The sequence below is a fragment of the Protopterus annectens genome, chromosome 7.part0, assembly GCF_019279795.1.
Source record: "Protopterus annectens isolate FY-2018-M chromosome 7.part0, PAN1.0, whole genome shotgun sequence".
Lineage (NCBI taxonomy): Eukaryota > Metazoa > Chordata > Ceratodontiformes > Protopteridae > Protopterus > Protopterus annectens.
In genome coordinates, this window is record NC_056739.1 from 937,010,436 (window position 1) to 937,026,849 (window position 16,414).

Here is a 16,414-nt window from a genome sequence, read left to right on the forward strand (position 1 = left end):
AAAATTGACTTTGAAATGCAAATGGTGTAAAATAGGTTTAATTAGCATATGAACATTTATGTCACTCCTCATTGACATCTCTTTATAAGCTCATTTGTATAACTGCATTCAAGGGCATCACAAATTGACATAAGTGTCCTCTTTGAATCGCAGCTCACCTGTGCCTGTTTGCACATACTCCCAAACTACACAAAGCATTTGTGTAACTGACTATGAATACCGGCCTAATTCTGCTCTCATTCTAAAAGTCCTGATCTTAGTATAAGTGAATTACTTTACTGTAAAGCCTGTATATAAACAAGCTTACACCAGGGCCCATATTCCAAAAGACTTGCACTCAGTATATGTGACTAACTTCAATGTAAGGTCTATCTATAAACAGGCTTACTATGGGGACCTGATTCTGAAGCACCTACTTTCATCTGCTCTTAGTGTAAGTGGTCACTTATGCTGACAGCAAGTCACTTGGAACTGGGACATACATGTTTACAGGTATTGTGCAGACAGTAGTCTTGTTAATGATACAAAATACTGCCTAAAGTATCCATTTTAGGCAGTATTCTTAGTAGAGAAAGAACCAGTTGTTATGAATTTGTATTCATTTTTTTTTAAATGTTGACTATCACATAATTTATCACTTTAAAGTTGTTATAAAATATACTGACTTCTCAACAGACCAACCACTCTGTAAATTACGAGTGTGCATAAGTATGTGTGTATATATGCAGACCTGCAGCTATGTAAACTTCAGTGAACAATGGTTCTTACAAACTATTCAATAAACATTCTGCTATGCTTATTTTGGGAGTGGGCTTTAACATCAGTCCTTCAGGGGTTCAAGTTCACAACTCTCTTGCTCGAAGTCATTCACTGGGTCATAAATTGGTCAAATAATTTTGTTGAAATGTAGGTGCACTTAAAATGAGTTTGTAAAATTAAAGTAGTCTCTCTCTCTCTCTCTCTCTCTCTCTATAAATATATATAGAGAAAGATTCAGTGTTTTAAGCAGTCTGTTACAAGTCACATGGCCTCTGTGTTCTTCCTCTTTCTTTAGCTGATGTCACAAGAGTAAAATGAGTAGATATATCCTCATGGATCTTGTATCCTTCAGTTTATACCTGTGAATGTGTGTGTGTTGTCCAAGCAGGATTAAGAGGCAGGAGAGGTTCATGATTTATTTTGCCATTTGAGAAGGTATGTACTGGTCAAAGGTCTACAACAAGTGACCATATTACCCAATGGAAAATGGATGGAGAAATGGAACACTTGAAAAATGCAACTAATCTACAAGTGAAAAGTAAAATGAAAAGAGATATCACTGAAATCATCACAAGGAACACAAAACAGAAAGAAAATACAGTCACACAATGAGCAACAGAATGACACAAATACCACAACTCAAATGTACAAATAAGCTTCTTAGACAAGTAAACCACTTCCATTTCATGTACAGGGGTAATTCCTGCAAGGTTCTTTTTCACTCTTCTCTACTTCTGTCTGTAAAATGTTTATTCAAGCTTCTGTTCTTATCCTTTCTTGTTCTATATCACTTTTAACTGCCCTCCTGTCACACTTCTCTTATTTGCCTAAATATTAACCATCTCCTACAACTCTCTATACATTTCTCTTTCTGTCCTTTTCTCACATGTGCAAAGCATCAGAGTGTTATTTGTTAGGAGTCCATAGAAAATATTTGAGAGTTTTTATTTTTTTCTTTAGTGAAATGATTACAGTAGCAATTATATCTCCTATGTCAAATAATCACAACTAGATATATGTTCTTAAGCAAAGATTACTTCAAAATGTATGAGGAAGGGACATATTATGAAGCATCAGAAAGGAAGACAGAGACTGATGTATTACTAATTAATAGTGTAACAAACATAGTGGATGTGGCAGTGCCAATTCCAGAAAGAATGATGGGAATTGAATGTTATATCAGGTAAAGTGTGGAGGAACAGGGTATTATATGTATACACAAGAATTAAAAAAATAAAAGGATGTTTTATAACATGGAGAAAATAAATATGCCAAATACAGATAAGGTACTGTGAAGGGGCTTTAATTGTGACCTTTGAGAAATAAATATAAAAATGAATGGAGATGTGAGAATCATGGAGAAAAATGTTGTGTTACATATTGAGAAAGATGACATGTGTATGCAAAAGAAGTCCGTTTTGAAAATAATTACATTTTGTAATATTTTCAAGCTAATTACAAGAAGTTAATGACTGAATCAAAGACACTTTTTTAATCATGTGACAATATGCTCAATATTTAAAAATAATTATCACATTACTAAGCAATAGAAAGGAAATAAAATATACACAAGCATATGTAATATATGAATGAAAAAAGTTGCATATCAATACACATTTTTATAAATGCTGTACAGGATGTAAAGTTTATAGGGAAAATACAAAATGCTACATTTAATATGTATAAAAGAAAATTATGTGGTGGCAACAAGGAATTATGAAAAAGCAAATGATAGAGAAATTATACTATTTAAAAAAGTGAAGGAGATTTAAGAGTTAAATTGAATAACAGAAACAGATGTGTTAATAAGCCAGTGTGGTTGGTAAAAAGAAACATGAAGAAGATAGATTAGAATACAATTTTTATAAAGGTATGCTTACAAAAGTAAATATCTATTTTTGGGGGTATTAAAGGTTGAAGAAAGATTTAAAGGGTAAGGAAGTTAGGAGAGGAACAATTGTATTTTTTATGGATTTGTTTGTTTGAAAACATGATGATAACACTTTGTACAATGAAATATTACAAAAATTGAAGTAGCTATGAGATACATGCTGCAAGAATCAGTGCATGTGATCTAAGATAAATATGAAATGGGGTGATAAATATTGCTAATGATTTATTTATTATTTATTTTATTTTATTATCCCTTTTTGACAGAGTTAGTCACACTAGGCTAGAAGCCTATTTTCAGGGGAGACCCGAGGTGGGATTTATACTATGCAATTTAGCCAGCACATTAGCAAACTACTCATACTTTTTTCAGTAGGTGCTGTAAGATCTTTTACATCCACCTCAGCTAGCACCAACACAAGCAGATGGAACCTTGGTGTAACACCCACAGCAAAGGATGACACACTCAGCAGTGCATCACTCCCTGCCCCATGCTGCACTGTAGTTTCAGCAATTTATGTACTTGGTATGGGAGTAGAACCCACTGCCTTTGACAATAAAGAGTTGAGTGCAACCTATTGTGCCACTGAAACTAAGGAAATTGTTGAAAGTACAAAAAAGGGGAGTTTGAAATAGAGCTATAGTGCTGAGACAAAATACAACATGATCAAATGTGATACATTCTTAAGGGATACGGGACTTTGAAGAAGGTAGTAACATTTCTGTAAGATGTATATAGAAGCATTTGGGTGATTGTAGTAGTAGCTATTTCAAAGTGCTGCCCTGCACTTTAAATTCCAAGAACCAGAAACAGAAGGCGTGTCAAAGGCACAACTCCAAAAAGATCATTCAGTGACAGTTAAAAATAAATTGCAAAAGACTTTATTAAAAATAATAAATGGTTTAGCACTTTTGTACTGCAAAATGGTCATTAAGGACTTACTCAGAACAAATGATGCAAGCTTGACCTGAACTTATATAACTTCCCATTGTCAATGAAAGTGCTTACTGATACTGTCCCACTATCTATAGTCCCCATGCATTGCAATGGCTAAAAAAAACTCCCTCAAGACACACAAGTGACCATCTTAACCAAGTTTAAAGTATATACTATGTGAAAATGTGACAAATTAATACTTAAATAATATGCAAGAGAAGTTTTACATGTTAAAAGTAATTAAGTTAAAACATAAATATATGTAAGTATATGAATAAAACTATCCATTAATGCAGCTATAAAACCATTCATAAAAAAAAACTTTGTTGTTTTTTTCCTAATGTGTAATAAATACAATTCAAAATTTAGCTGCACATAATCAAATGCTGGCAAAATATAAACGTCAAATTGCAGCATGAATATTTTACCAGTGCTTAGGTTATATGCAGCTAAATTATGAATAGTACTCTTACGACTTGCTTTGTTAATTCAGGTAAACCATTGTTCAAACCTCCTTTAATAAACAAAGACTTGGGCTGCTTTAAACAAGTTTCAGACATGATATCATCGCTGATTAATATTGACACTCCTGTCATTTGTCTTTCACCACACTATATTTCACATAAATGGGATAAGTGGATGCATGTAAATATGAGTAAATAAAATTGTCCTCCTTAAAAACTTCTGCCTCTTAATATTCAGTAACTGTTTTTTATTAAATCGCATTTTTTGGTTTATAGGTAAGTAATAGACAACTGGACTGCAGACCATTTTAAGCGCCCCTCCCCACAACTTTACAGCATTTCCCTATATCTTCAAAAAGGGGCAAGACAAGGAGACTATATGAGTTTGCCCTTCCAAATATCTAGGTTTACCCAGAATATTTTAAGGAAGCTACTTTGATCGTCATGTAGTTGACGTTTGTTCAAGAGGTGAGGGAGTTGTTGGGATATGAATCTATCATGCCACTGTGTCTTGTTTATTTGCTAATGAAAGTTTAGTTCCTTTAACCAAATATTTGATGTACCATTAGATGTCCTTCCAGTTCACTGTTGCAGTGTTCTTAACATGAGAGATCCCCTAGAAATGGTGGCCTGATGTCTGGCCAGTATATCAAAGCCTTTAGGTTGTTAAGGATATACTGTACATCACACATATGCTCCCCATGTTAGGCATAGGGCATAAAGCTGACATCCACATGTATCATCCTCAAAACTTCTCTGCCACCAGTTTGAATGCCATCTTTGATTGTCTGTCTGATTTCTCAAGTCATTTACAGGTTTACCTAGCCTTTTTCAGATGAGTACCCTGTTGCATTTTTTGATTAGCTTTTTCTTTTGCATTTATGTTGTTGTGGCGTTTCATGTCATCCAGATAGGGTAAATTCAAGTGGGGGAGACAGATTCCTCATAAAGACCGTCATGGGCAGTGCTTATTTTGTTTATTTGCTTCTCATTGACCATACATCCTGTACAAATACCTTACTTAGTCGGCTTTCTTCCCTAGTCATCTATCTTGATAACCAGCATCTAAAGCTTTTATCAAGAGACGCTATAGTGGGTAATTGCCAGTCTGAGAGTTATCCTTCTTTGAAGAAGAAGGCCAAAAATGTCGGGCCAGATTCTTTGGCTGTGCCGCCACCACCAGACATCTCTCTTGAGTCTAGTGAAAGCCCAGCGGATCACCAGGTTCTTGTGTTAGATTCCTCTTGGAGGCCAACATGGCTCTAGATTTTGGCATATCCACATCCTCAGAGGCCTTGTAGATGTCTGCTTTTGACATTCATGGGGATTTATGGCTGATTATCACCAATGGGCTTGTGTGGGGGTCATCAGATACTGGTGAAGGAGGAAGTCCCAACTACAATAATTGGTGTAGGCTGACATCAGAGGCTGATGACTGCAAATTCTTTCTAAGTTTTATAAGGCAGACATCCCCTTAAAAAAGAAGCAAAATATAAAACATATCTCTCCTGCTCCTAAGGACCCTCAAAGTGAATGAGAGAATTTTACACAAGGTTTTTTCAATGTTTTAATGGCCTTGAAGCCTCCTCAGGGGGCTTCTGTCCCAGCTCCCCCTTGGTCATCTTCCCTCTTCTAGAGAACTAGGCAACAGGATTCCTAAGAAGAAGAAGAGGATTCTGATGAGGAATCTCTGGCCTATTCAGATTACTTCCCCTTTGGATTATGGTCATGAGGAAGTGGAATCTGCTAGTCCTGAGTCTTCTTTTGAGGAGATTTCCTTTGAGGACACTATTTACAGGATGACGGAATTCTTTAAAAGGGGATTGTGCCCAAGTGTCTGAAGTTCAGAGAAGGTATTAAGAGCTCCTTCAAATGGAGTCTCCTAGACCCTCTGCTATTCCTCCTGTTTTGGCTACTTTATTGTACGCCTTTTCTTTTGTGTCTCAGGCCCCTGACTCTTAGCCTCCTGCTGTTAAAAAATATGATTGGTTTTATAAAGTACCTGATGACTGCAGATTCCTTTATAAATGTCCATCTGCTGACCCTTCAGTGGTCTTTACTGCATCTGACAAGCCATCTAAATTACTGCCTTTTACAAGCTTCTTCCTTCTGATAAGGACGGCAGAACTATGGAAAGGTTGGGTAACAAGGTTTATACTTCAGCTGCCCTAGTCTTTTGGGCTGTTAATTATCAGACTCATATGACCAGTCTGCTGCTTTTGGTTCTGTAATGAGAAGATATTCCTGGCTTTGGCTTCAACCTCTGCCTGATGATATTAAGGCTAAGTTGATGAATGCTCCTCTGGGCAACACATTTTTGTTTGGTGCTGCTGCTGATAATTTGTTCAAGTCCTTGCAGTAAAAAGGCAAGGAGTTACAGGACCTGAAGCATATTTTTGTTTCTCGTGTGCCAAAATTCCACAGAAACTATCCTAATAAATTGGCCTTTGTTAGAAGGCAGTCTCATCCTCCTTCTAAAGGCATGAAGGGGGGTAGGAGGATTCTCCCAGCTAAGTCTATACAGAACCCTACTACTCAGAAGCCTTCCTTTCCTGATATAATCTAACTACCTGATTCTTCCCAGCAACATTCCTCTTTCACACTGTCTTTCTCTTTCTCTCTCTCTCTCTCTCACTTTTCCTGTTTGGTTAAGCAGAACCCAGGATTCCTGGGTTCTTTCCATCATTCGCCAAGGGTATTTCATGGCTTTGAAATCCCTTCAACCTTTCATGGTCATTCCTCAGTCACCTCAAGACCAGTTGGACTTTTTCCAGAGGTGCTTTGGAGTCTTTTTACTAGGGAACTATTCAAGAGGTTCGAGCTCCTCAAAGTGGGAAGGGGTTTTATTCTAGAATGCTTTTGGTCCCCAGGAAAAAGGGCACTTGGAGGCCCATTTTGGATCTTCCCCATCTGAATACCTTTTTTAATGTTTCTTCCTTTTGAATGTTATCACTTCAGACTTTGCTCCCTCTGTTGCTTCCTCAGCCTTTTACAGTTTCTCTGGATCTCAAAGATGCCTACCTCCATATCCTTATTCATCCCCTTTTCATGAAGTAATTACATTTCTCTGTTGTTCCTGGCATTTTTAGTTCTCTGCTTTGCCCTTTGGCCTCTCTACTGCCCCAAGGGTATTTACTAAATGCCTGTCTCCTGTGATTGCTTTTTGCAGACTCAAGGGCATTCACATTTTTCCTTATTTAGATAGCCTGCTTATTCAAGCCTTCTCTTTGGAGATTCTTGTACAGCACCTTCATTGGATAACTGCTTTGTTTCAAAGCCTGGGGTTCACTGTAAATTTTCAGAAGTCCTTTATGTCCCTGTCAGGGGATCATGTTTTTCTGGGATACAAGAGCCAGACTTTTCCTATGCTAGCATCCCTGCCTCCTCCTAAGGCTTTGACTCCAATCTTCTTTTTTCAATCCCTTCTTCCTCTGGCTTTGATTTCAGCCAAGGAATTTCTGGATGGTCCAGGATTCCTGACATCCACCAACCCTATGCATACCTTCAACAAATTGCATGAGGAAGGTTCAGTGGTATCTAAAGTCAGTTTGGCTTCAGCATTCTCATCTTCTAGAGTTTCCAGTTCCTCTTCTTCCACGTCTCAAGTTGGAATTTCATTGGTGAATTCACCAACTGACTTTGAATCCAGAGCTTCCATTTCAACCCCCACTTCCCTCTCAGAAGCTGATCACAGACACCTCAGATGGGAATTGTGCGGCTTCCTTTGGAAACTTAAAGGTGCAAGGCCTCTGGTCTCTTCAGCAATAGAAGGAGCACATCAGTATTAAGGAGACGAGTGCTCTTCTGTTGTCGCTAACTGCTTTCCAACTTCTGTTTTCTCCAGGGCCCCTAAAGGTCTTTACAGACAATACTGAAGTTATGTGGTACATCAACAAACAAGGGGGGACAAGGTCCTATCTTCTTTGCAGATTGGCACTTCAGCTTTGGGAGTTCCCAGTGACACTTCAGGCAGTGTATATTTCTTCAAGTCAGAATTTTGTGGCAGTCTCCCTGAGCAGGTCCATAACACAATCTCATGAGCGGATGCTTCACATGGATGTGTTTCTGGACATTATCCACCAGTGAGGTATTCCACAGGTAGATCTCCTTGCCTCCCGTCTGAGCAGGCAAATTTCTCAGTTTTGTGTCAGGCCATCAGAAGGTGGATGCCTTATATTTTTCATGGAAGGGGATGTTTCTTTATGCCTTCCCTCCCCTTCTATTTATTCTAAAAGCCCTGCGCAAGATAAAACAGGATGATCCCAAAATCTTGCTAGTGACTCCCTTCTGGCCCAGACAGCATTGGTTCCCTTTTCTTCTGCATTTAGCCAAGGCCAATCATCAGAATTTACCTCACAGGATGAATCTTCTCACACAAGACAAGGAATGTCTCATCTATCCCCACCTGCCTACTCTTCAACTGACACTGTGGGTGATGAGATGTTGATTCCCTATAGGCACCTTTTTTCTGAGGACATGCTTGGGGTTCTGCAGGAGGCCAGGAAACCCACTGTTAGAAAATCCTACTTGTCCAATGGAAGAGGTGTTCTATTTTGTGTCTTTCTCATAACCTTGACCCACTTACTGTGGATGCTCCTTTGGTTCTGTCTTATTTAAGTGAATTGCTCAATGTTGGGTTGGTATATTCTTCTATTAAGGCTGACCTCTTGATTCCAAAATGGTGGACTGTGCAGCTCCTGAAACCTTAAACTTTCATCTGATCTTAAGCTGGCACATCGCTCAAAGAAAATACTTTAAACACCAAAGGATTAAAACAGGAATACAAATACTTACTTTTTTCATCTATATTTTTGCCGGATTCCTTTCTTTTTGAATAAAAATACTACTTACTGGAAGCTGAGCCGTGAACCACATGGTGTGGATTCTTCCAGATACACAGGCCTAAAACAAGAAAAATAAAGAAAAAGCATCTCTCAGAACAGGGTCTACTAAATAAAAACTTCTTCTTTATTACCAAGCATCTAACTTTGGACACTAAATGGAGAACCAACCAGATCAAATGGAAACTTTAACCATGAAAACCAAACTATCTATGATTTCTACTCCTAAGAAAGACACCACTTCCAAAAGACAAAAAACTAACAAGCTACAACAAGATGCTGCTAAGATGGCTCTCAGGTCAAAACAGGAACAATCTTTAACATTGGAGGACCTTAAAAATGCATTGCAACCTTTACACACAGAAGTGCAAGGTTTTTCACATAAACTAACCACATTTGGCTCTAGTCTGGACCAAATTATGCTTAGACTCGAACAGAATGAAGCCAAAGCTATGGACAATGAACTAACAATAAATGAACTCAAGCAAAAGCTTCAGACCAGCAACAGCACTATTAAAGAATTACAACAAAAAATGGTAGACATAGAAGCCAGAAGCCGGCACAATAACTTCATTATAAGAGGAATTCCAGAGACCTTTGAAAATGCACAACTCAATCCAATAATCAAAGAAATACCAAGCTCTCTCTTGAATAATAAAGACCTCCTGAATGACATGGTAATAGAAAGAGCCCACAGAGCTATAAGGCATGCACAAACAAATGAATCTCCGAGGCAAATATATATCAGACTGTTAAACTCAGCACATGTTCAACAAATATTAGCAGCATATAAAGCTAAGAAGAACTTTACATGGAGAGTACATAAAATCACTATAACTCAAGACCTCCCTTTTGAAATTAAGCAAAACCACCAAAAACTTAGTAAATATTGTGCTTACCTTATACAAAACAAGATTAATTTTCAAATAAAATACCCTGCTACCTTAATTTTCTAAAAATATCCCTTGAATCCCCCTTGGAGGCAAAATCCACTTTTCTGCATCTCTCCAAAGTTAATCCAACTTGAAACAAACCAATTCACCTTCTCTGAAGCCAAAGACAATGCTAGGAGAGTTTCAGCAAGGTATTCTGCATGTTTCTGTCTTAAAGACATCTAGAAACAAAACCTCCATTTTAATTTGCAGGCCTGGAGGTCCGTTTAGCGTTTTGGCATTCCATTTCCCATAATCCTCTTCAAAACCAGGAAGTGTCTTGATCCTTTCACCTTTCAACTCTATGATGTCATCACTGATTTGTTTCCTGCCCCAATGCATCTCTGGGAACGGATTATATGCTAAAAACGTGCCTGGAATGCTGGAAAAAGAATTCTTAACTATTTTCTAACACAGCATTCCTTTTCTCATCAAAGGAACCTCATATTGATTATTTCAAGTCACTACACTGCTCTAAATGCCAAGAAGAAAGTTCTAGAAGAAGTTACCTGTCGTCTACAAAATCCAAGAAAAGAAAATGTTGTAACTTCCATTAGTAACTCTGCTTTCCTTCCTGCACAATTGCAAGACCTTCTACTACACAGGATAACTAAAGGTACTGTTTGCTAGCAACTGCTTACACTTATGAATGATGAAAAGCTCCCCTTTTCTGGGTACATGCTTAAAGGTGCCTTCCTTTATGTACTGCAGCTGTGAAGAAATAAGGAGTTTAATGGCATCTGGCTCAAAGAGTTTCTAATATCCTGTCATGTCTTAAACACTTGTCAATGATTATAATTGTGGTTTCTTGTATTATTTGAACTATACATGCACAATGATCTACCTTAACTGCGGGGGGGGGGGGGGACTAAAGAAGCATATATTTCTGCACTGAGTAAAGTTTTAAAACAGGGTCTTGTAAGTCTGGCTGAGGCATTTGCATACAACAGCCTAATTAATATGTTACTTAGAGATTAGTAAGTTCATATATTTTACTTAACAGTGTTCCAATATCATGCTGGCTAGTTTGTACTTGGTAGTGCCTATGACTTAATGAACCCATGATATCAGCTATGCTACTGTTCTGGATGCTTCTCAATCACCAACGATTGTAATAACTCACGTCAAACACACAAAGTGGCTAATAGATAGATTAACCAATAATATGGCACAGCATGATTAACACTGGAAATATTGAAATTTATCTCACTTGTTTTGCATATCTCTCTTCTCTCCAGGGGAAAAAAAGGGGGAAAAAAAAAATATATATATATATATATATATATATGTGTATGTGTATATATATATATATATATATATATATATATATATATGTGTGTGTGTGTGTATATATATATATATATATATATATATATATATATATTATAATTGAATATGTTGAGACATAAAGACTATTATTTGGTAAATCTTTATACTAGAGATACAATTAATAGTGAATTAAAATAGAATCTTCTCTTTCAAGCATATTTGAGAAGGTGACACTGGTTAGTGGAAAAATAATTGAGTGAACCTGGATGTGAACTCTCTCTAAGTTTGATTACTGTTGTGTTTTTTGATAACAAAGTACAGATGATGTGGTATTTATATTACCAGCATAGTTATAAATGTGAAAATATGCAGTAGCCTTAAAGATTACAATAAGTCTCTTATAATGTGAATATATAGATTGTGTAGAACTTCAAAGTTCACTTTTCCCAAAGTGCATCTCTTAGACCTGCACTATACAAAATGTTGTTTTGGTAAATTTATAATATCTTTAGCAATGTTAAGAAATATAACATATAAATGCCTGCTGATATCAACTTTTTCCAAGTATTTACTCTCTTAGCCTATACATACCAAGTAATTAAACAACTAATGTATTAACATAGGAGGTCAAATAATGAATATACTGCAAATACCAATAACAAAAGGGGCTGGCTTTCAAAGTTTGTAGCTCATGATTGTTCACATTTGGAACATTCTGGGTACTTTTGACATTCCTCTGCTGAATGTATGTATCACATTAGCTCAAATTCTAGCTGTTTTTTGCTTCCCAATACATACATATTCACAAAAACAGAGGGACGGGTGGTTAGGCACCTACATAGGGTATAGGAGCTTAGAAGTCACTTCATCTATGTTAAAGCTTAACACAAAAACAGACAAGCTATATTACTACTTTTTCGCTTATCAATCAATAGAACCAAAATGCTCTCATCCAAAAAAAGGAAGCCAATCTGGTGGTCCCCTGCCATAAACAAACTTTACAACAAAAGGAAGAAACTTTTGCAGAAAAGAGGAAAATCCCAGGATGCAAAAAACTCCCTTACTAGCCTCAGTAAGAAACTGAGATGCCTCATAAAATCCTCCAAAGCTAGTTACGAAAATAAAATTGCCAAAGATTCCAAAGACAACCACAAAGCATTCTATAACTATGTCAAGAATCTAAATGGCAATGCTCAGATCTGCTCTGAGCTAAAACAGAATGGCATTAAATATACTGATCCAAAGGATATTGCCAATATCCTGGCAGATCGATTCAGTGCCAACTTCACCCCTCTCTCACCCCCTAAATGGCCCATCTCAATACCGGAAGATTGCCAAATTCCAGTAATTACGGCCACACAGGTACAAAACGCACTCTCTAAAGCCAAGAATACAGCATCCATGGGACCAGATGACATCCCGGGCTGTGTACTACATGAACTACAATATGAACTGGCACCTCACCTAAGTGTCATGTTTAATCATAGCCTCACCTCAGGTTTCATGCCCACTGAGTGGTGCAGAGCTACAGTTATCCCAATCCACAAGGGGGGATCCACCTTGGATCCCGGAAACTACCGTCCCATCAGTCTGACAAGCCTTATCTGCAAGGCCATGGAGCGTATTATCATGGAACTTATAAACAAAGACATTGGCAACCTTCAAACACTGGACCCCACCCAGTTTGGGTTTGTGAAGGGCCGATCTTGTCTCCTGAACCTGATTGACATCTTTGAATCAGTCTCCAGAGCCATGGACAAGGGTAAGGTGGTCCACACAGCCTATCTAGACCTTGCCAAGGCCTTTGACACCATCCCCCACTCTGGAATCATAGATAAACTTACTAAGTTGGGCATTAATCCCTATGTCACCCAATGGGTTGCTAAATGGCTTACTTATAGAACCCACACTGTAAAAGTAGCCGACCCCAAATCCATCTCCAGACAAGTGACAAGTGGAGTACCTCAGGGTTCAGTCCTGGGGCCGCTCTTGTTTGGCATCTACTTCTCTGAAGTACAGGTCAACACTAAGGGACTCTGGCTAACAAAGTTTGCAGATGACTGCAAACTGGGAGCCATTATTGAATCCCCAAATGATGTGGATACTCTACAAAAGGGCCTTACAGAAACAGATGCTTGGTGCCAGAGCCATGGGCTCAAGCTCAATGCCAAGAAATGTATTGTTATCCCCTTTGGAAAAAACATGTATCCATGAATTACCATATATGTGGCAGTACACTAAACACAGAAAGTGTGACAAGAGACTTAGGGACACAGGTGGACAGTGGTCTCACCTTCGATAACCACATTGCCACAACAGTCAGGAAATCCTTCTATGTGGCACACCTCATCACGAAGGGCTTTTCATCCAGAAAGAAGGAGGTCATTGTCCCACTGTACTCATCCCTCATTAGACCCATTATAGAATACAACACCCCATTTGGTATGTACCTCTCAAGACATCTGCAACAACTGGAAAGGCCTCAGAAATACCTCACTAAAAGAATCACAGGCCTAAAGCAGATGCACTACGCTGACCGCCTTAAAAAACTCCAGCTATACTCTGTCGCATATCGTCTACTCAGAGGCGATCTCTGCTTAACATACAAGGCCATGTCAAACCCAGAGCTGTTGGACATGCTACACTTAAAGAAATCCCAATCCCTCAGAGCTACACGCTCCAGGGATCTAAACCTTGTCATCACAATAAACAAAACATGCTGGAGGGATAGGTTCCTGACCCAGAGACTCCCCAGACTCTGGAATAGATTGCCCATACATGTCAAGCAGAGTGGCTCTTTGGACCTCTTCAAGAGGAACCTTGACAATTGGATGGGAGAAAGGAAATTCACCCCAGGGATCACGTCAGTCACCCTGCTAGACAGGGGTCCAGGAAAGTAAATAATGTGGGAAGAAATAGCCAGGGAATTGTTATGGCTAGGCTTGTATAGGCCCTAGGGCTGATAGCCTAGTACCAACCTATGAACCTATGAACCTATAATGAACCTTATAAGAAAAATATGAAATTATATCAATAGATTCATGGAATGTTAAAGGGATACTGGATAAAAAAAAAGAAATTTAATCATGCATCTCACATATCAAAGTAAGTCCAAATTAACCTTCCTGGGATAAGGAAAGGAAAAAGAAATAGGTTAAGCAAATAATTGCTGCAGGTCATAGGTTCATAGGTTCATACTAGGCTATCTGCCCTAGGGCATTTATAAGCCTAGCCAGAATGTGTTTGGCTTTCGCCACCCATTTTAAATGAATTTTGCTATGACCTTTTTTGAGGTTAGTATATTCTGCCTCTGTCTAACAGTGACACAGAAGTGATACCCGGGATAAACCTACAATCTCCCATCCACTCATCAAGATTCCTCTTGAAGAGAGTCAATGAGGGACTCTGCCTAACCTGGACTGGGATTTTATTCCAGAGTGAAGGGAGCCTCCGGGTTATGGATCTGTCCCTCCAGCATGTCCTATTTATTTCAGTGCTGAGGTTCAAGTCTCTCGAGCGTGTAGCTCGATGGGATTTGGATTTTCTGAGGTGCAGCATGTCCATTAATTCTGGGTTGGACATGGCTTTATATGTCAGGCACAGATCGCCTCTGAGCAGGCGGTATGCCACTGAGTAGAGCTGGAGTTTCTTTAACCGAGCAGCATATGGCATCTGTTTGAGCCCTTTGATCCTCTTGGTGAGGTACTTTTGGGGTCTTCCAATTGCTGCAGGTGTCTGGTAAGGTGCATCCCAAAAGAGGCATTGTACTCAATTATGGGCCTGATGATGGATGAGTAAAGAGGCACGATGACCTCCCCTGATCTAGATGTGAATCCCTTCATGATTAGGTGGGCTATATAAAATGTTTTTCTAACCACTTTGGCCACGTGGTTGTCAAATGAGAGATTGCTATCAACTTGGGTACCCAGGTCCCTAATTACTTTTCCCGTACTTAATGGACTTAACTATGTGGTAATTTGTGGGCACTTTGTTTTTGCCAAAGGGGATGACTATACACTTTTGGTGTTTAGCTTGAGGCCATGGCTCTGGCACCAGTTGTCTGTTTCTATGAGGCCCTTTTGTAGGATGCTTGTGTCAGCTGGAGAGTCGATTATGGCACCCAGTTTGCAGTCATCTGCGAACTTGGTCAGCCACAGTCCTTCCATGTTAGCCTGTACCTCCGAGAAATATATACCGAACAAGAGAGGTCCCAGGACTGAGCCTTGTGGGATGCCACTTGTAACTGGTTTGGAGTCTGACATGGCTCCAGCAATTCTAACCATGTGGGTTCTGTCCTTGAGCCAGTTTGCAACCCATCTAGTGACATAGGGGTTTATATTTAAGCTGGTTAGCTTATCTATAATGCCCGAGTGGGGTATTGTATCAAAGGCTTTTTCAAGGTCCAGGTAGGCTGTGTGGACCACCTTCCCCTCGTCAATGGCCTTGGTGACTGTTTCAAAGAAATCAACCAGGTTTAAGAGGCAGGATCTGCCCTTAACAAAGCCGAACTGGGTAGGATCCAGTGTCTGTAGGTCCCCAATATCTTTATTTATGAGGTCCATGATGATCCTTTCCATAGCTTTGCAGACCAAGCTAGTCAGGCTTATGGAGCGATAGTTTCCAGGATCCGTTGAGGCACCACCTTTGTGGAGAGGGACCACTGTTGCTGTATGCCACTCTTTGGGTACATATCCTGTAGTAAGGCTGAGATTGAACAGTAGTTTTATGTTTGGGTTAAGTTCTTCTTGGAGTTCATGTAGGACGCAGCCCGGGACACTGTCTGGTCCCACTGATGCTGTGTTTTTTGCTTAGGAGAGGGTGGCTCTTACCTGAGCATCTGAGATGTCAGGGGGGCAGCACTCTGCTGGGATAGATATTTGCCCTTTTGGTGGGGAAGGGGGCGAGAAGTTTGCGCTGAACCTGTCAGCTAGGATGTTGGCAATGTCTGTGGGTTTGGTGTATTTTTTGTCGTTTTGGACTAATTCTGAGCATATCTGGGAATTCCCACCCAGGTTCCTAACATAACTAAAGAAAGCCTTGTGACTATCCTTAGTGTCCTGTGCAATTTTTCTCTCAAAGCTGGCCTTAGATGATTTTATGAGTGCCCATAGTTTTTTGCTAATACTGATCAGAGATGCCCTCCCTTTTTGGGATTTTGCTCTATCATGTAGTAGCTTCCTCCTTCTATTGTACAGTTTGTTTATGGCTGGTGTCCACCAGACAGGACGCCTTACCATGGAGGATTGGGTCTTGGTTTTATTTGGGATTGCATGATCCATGCATTCCTGAAGGTGTTCATAGAATGGGTTTATAAAGGATTCT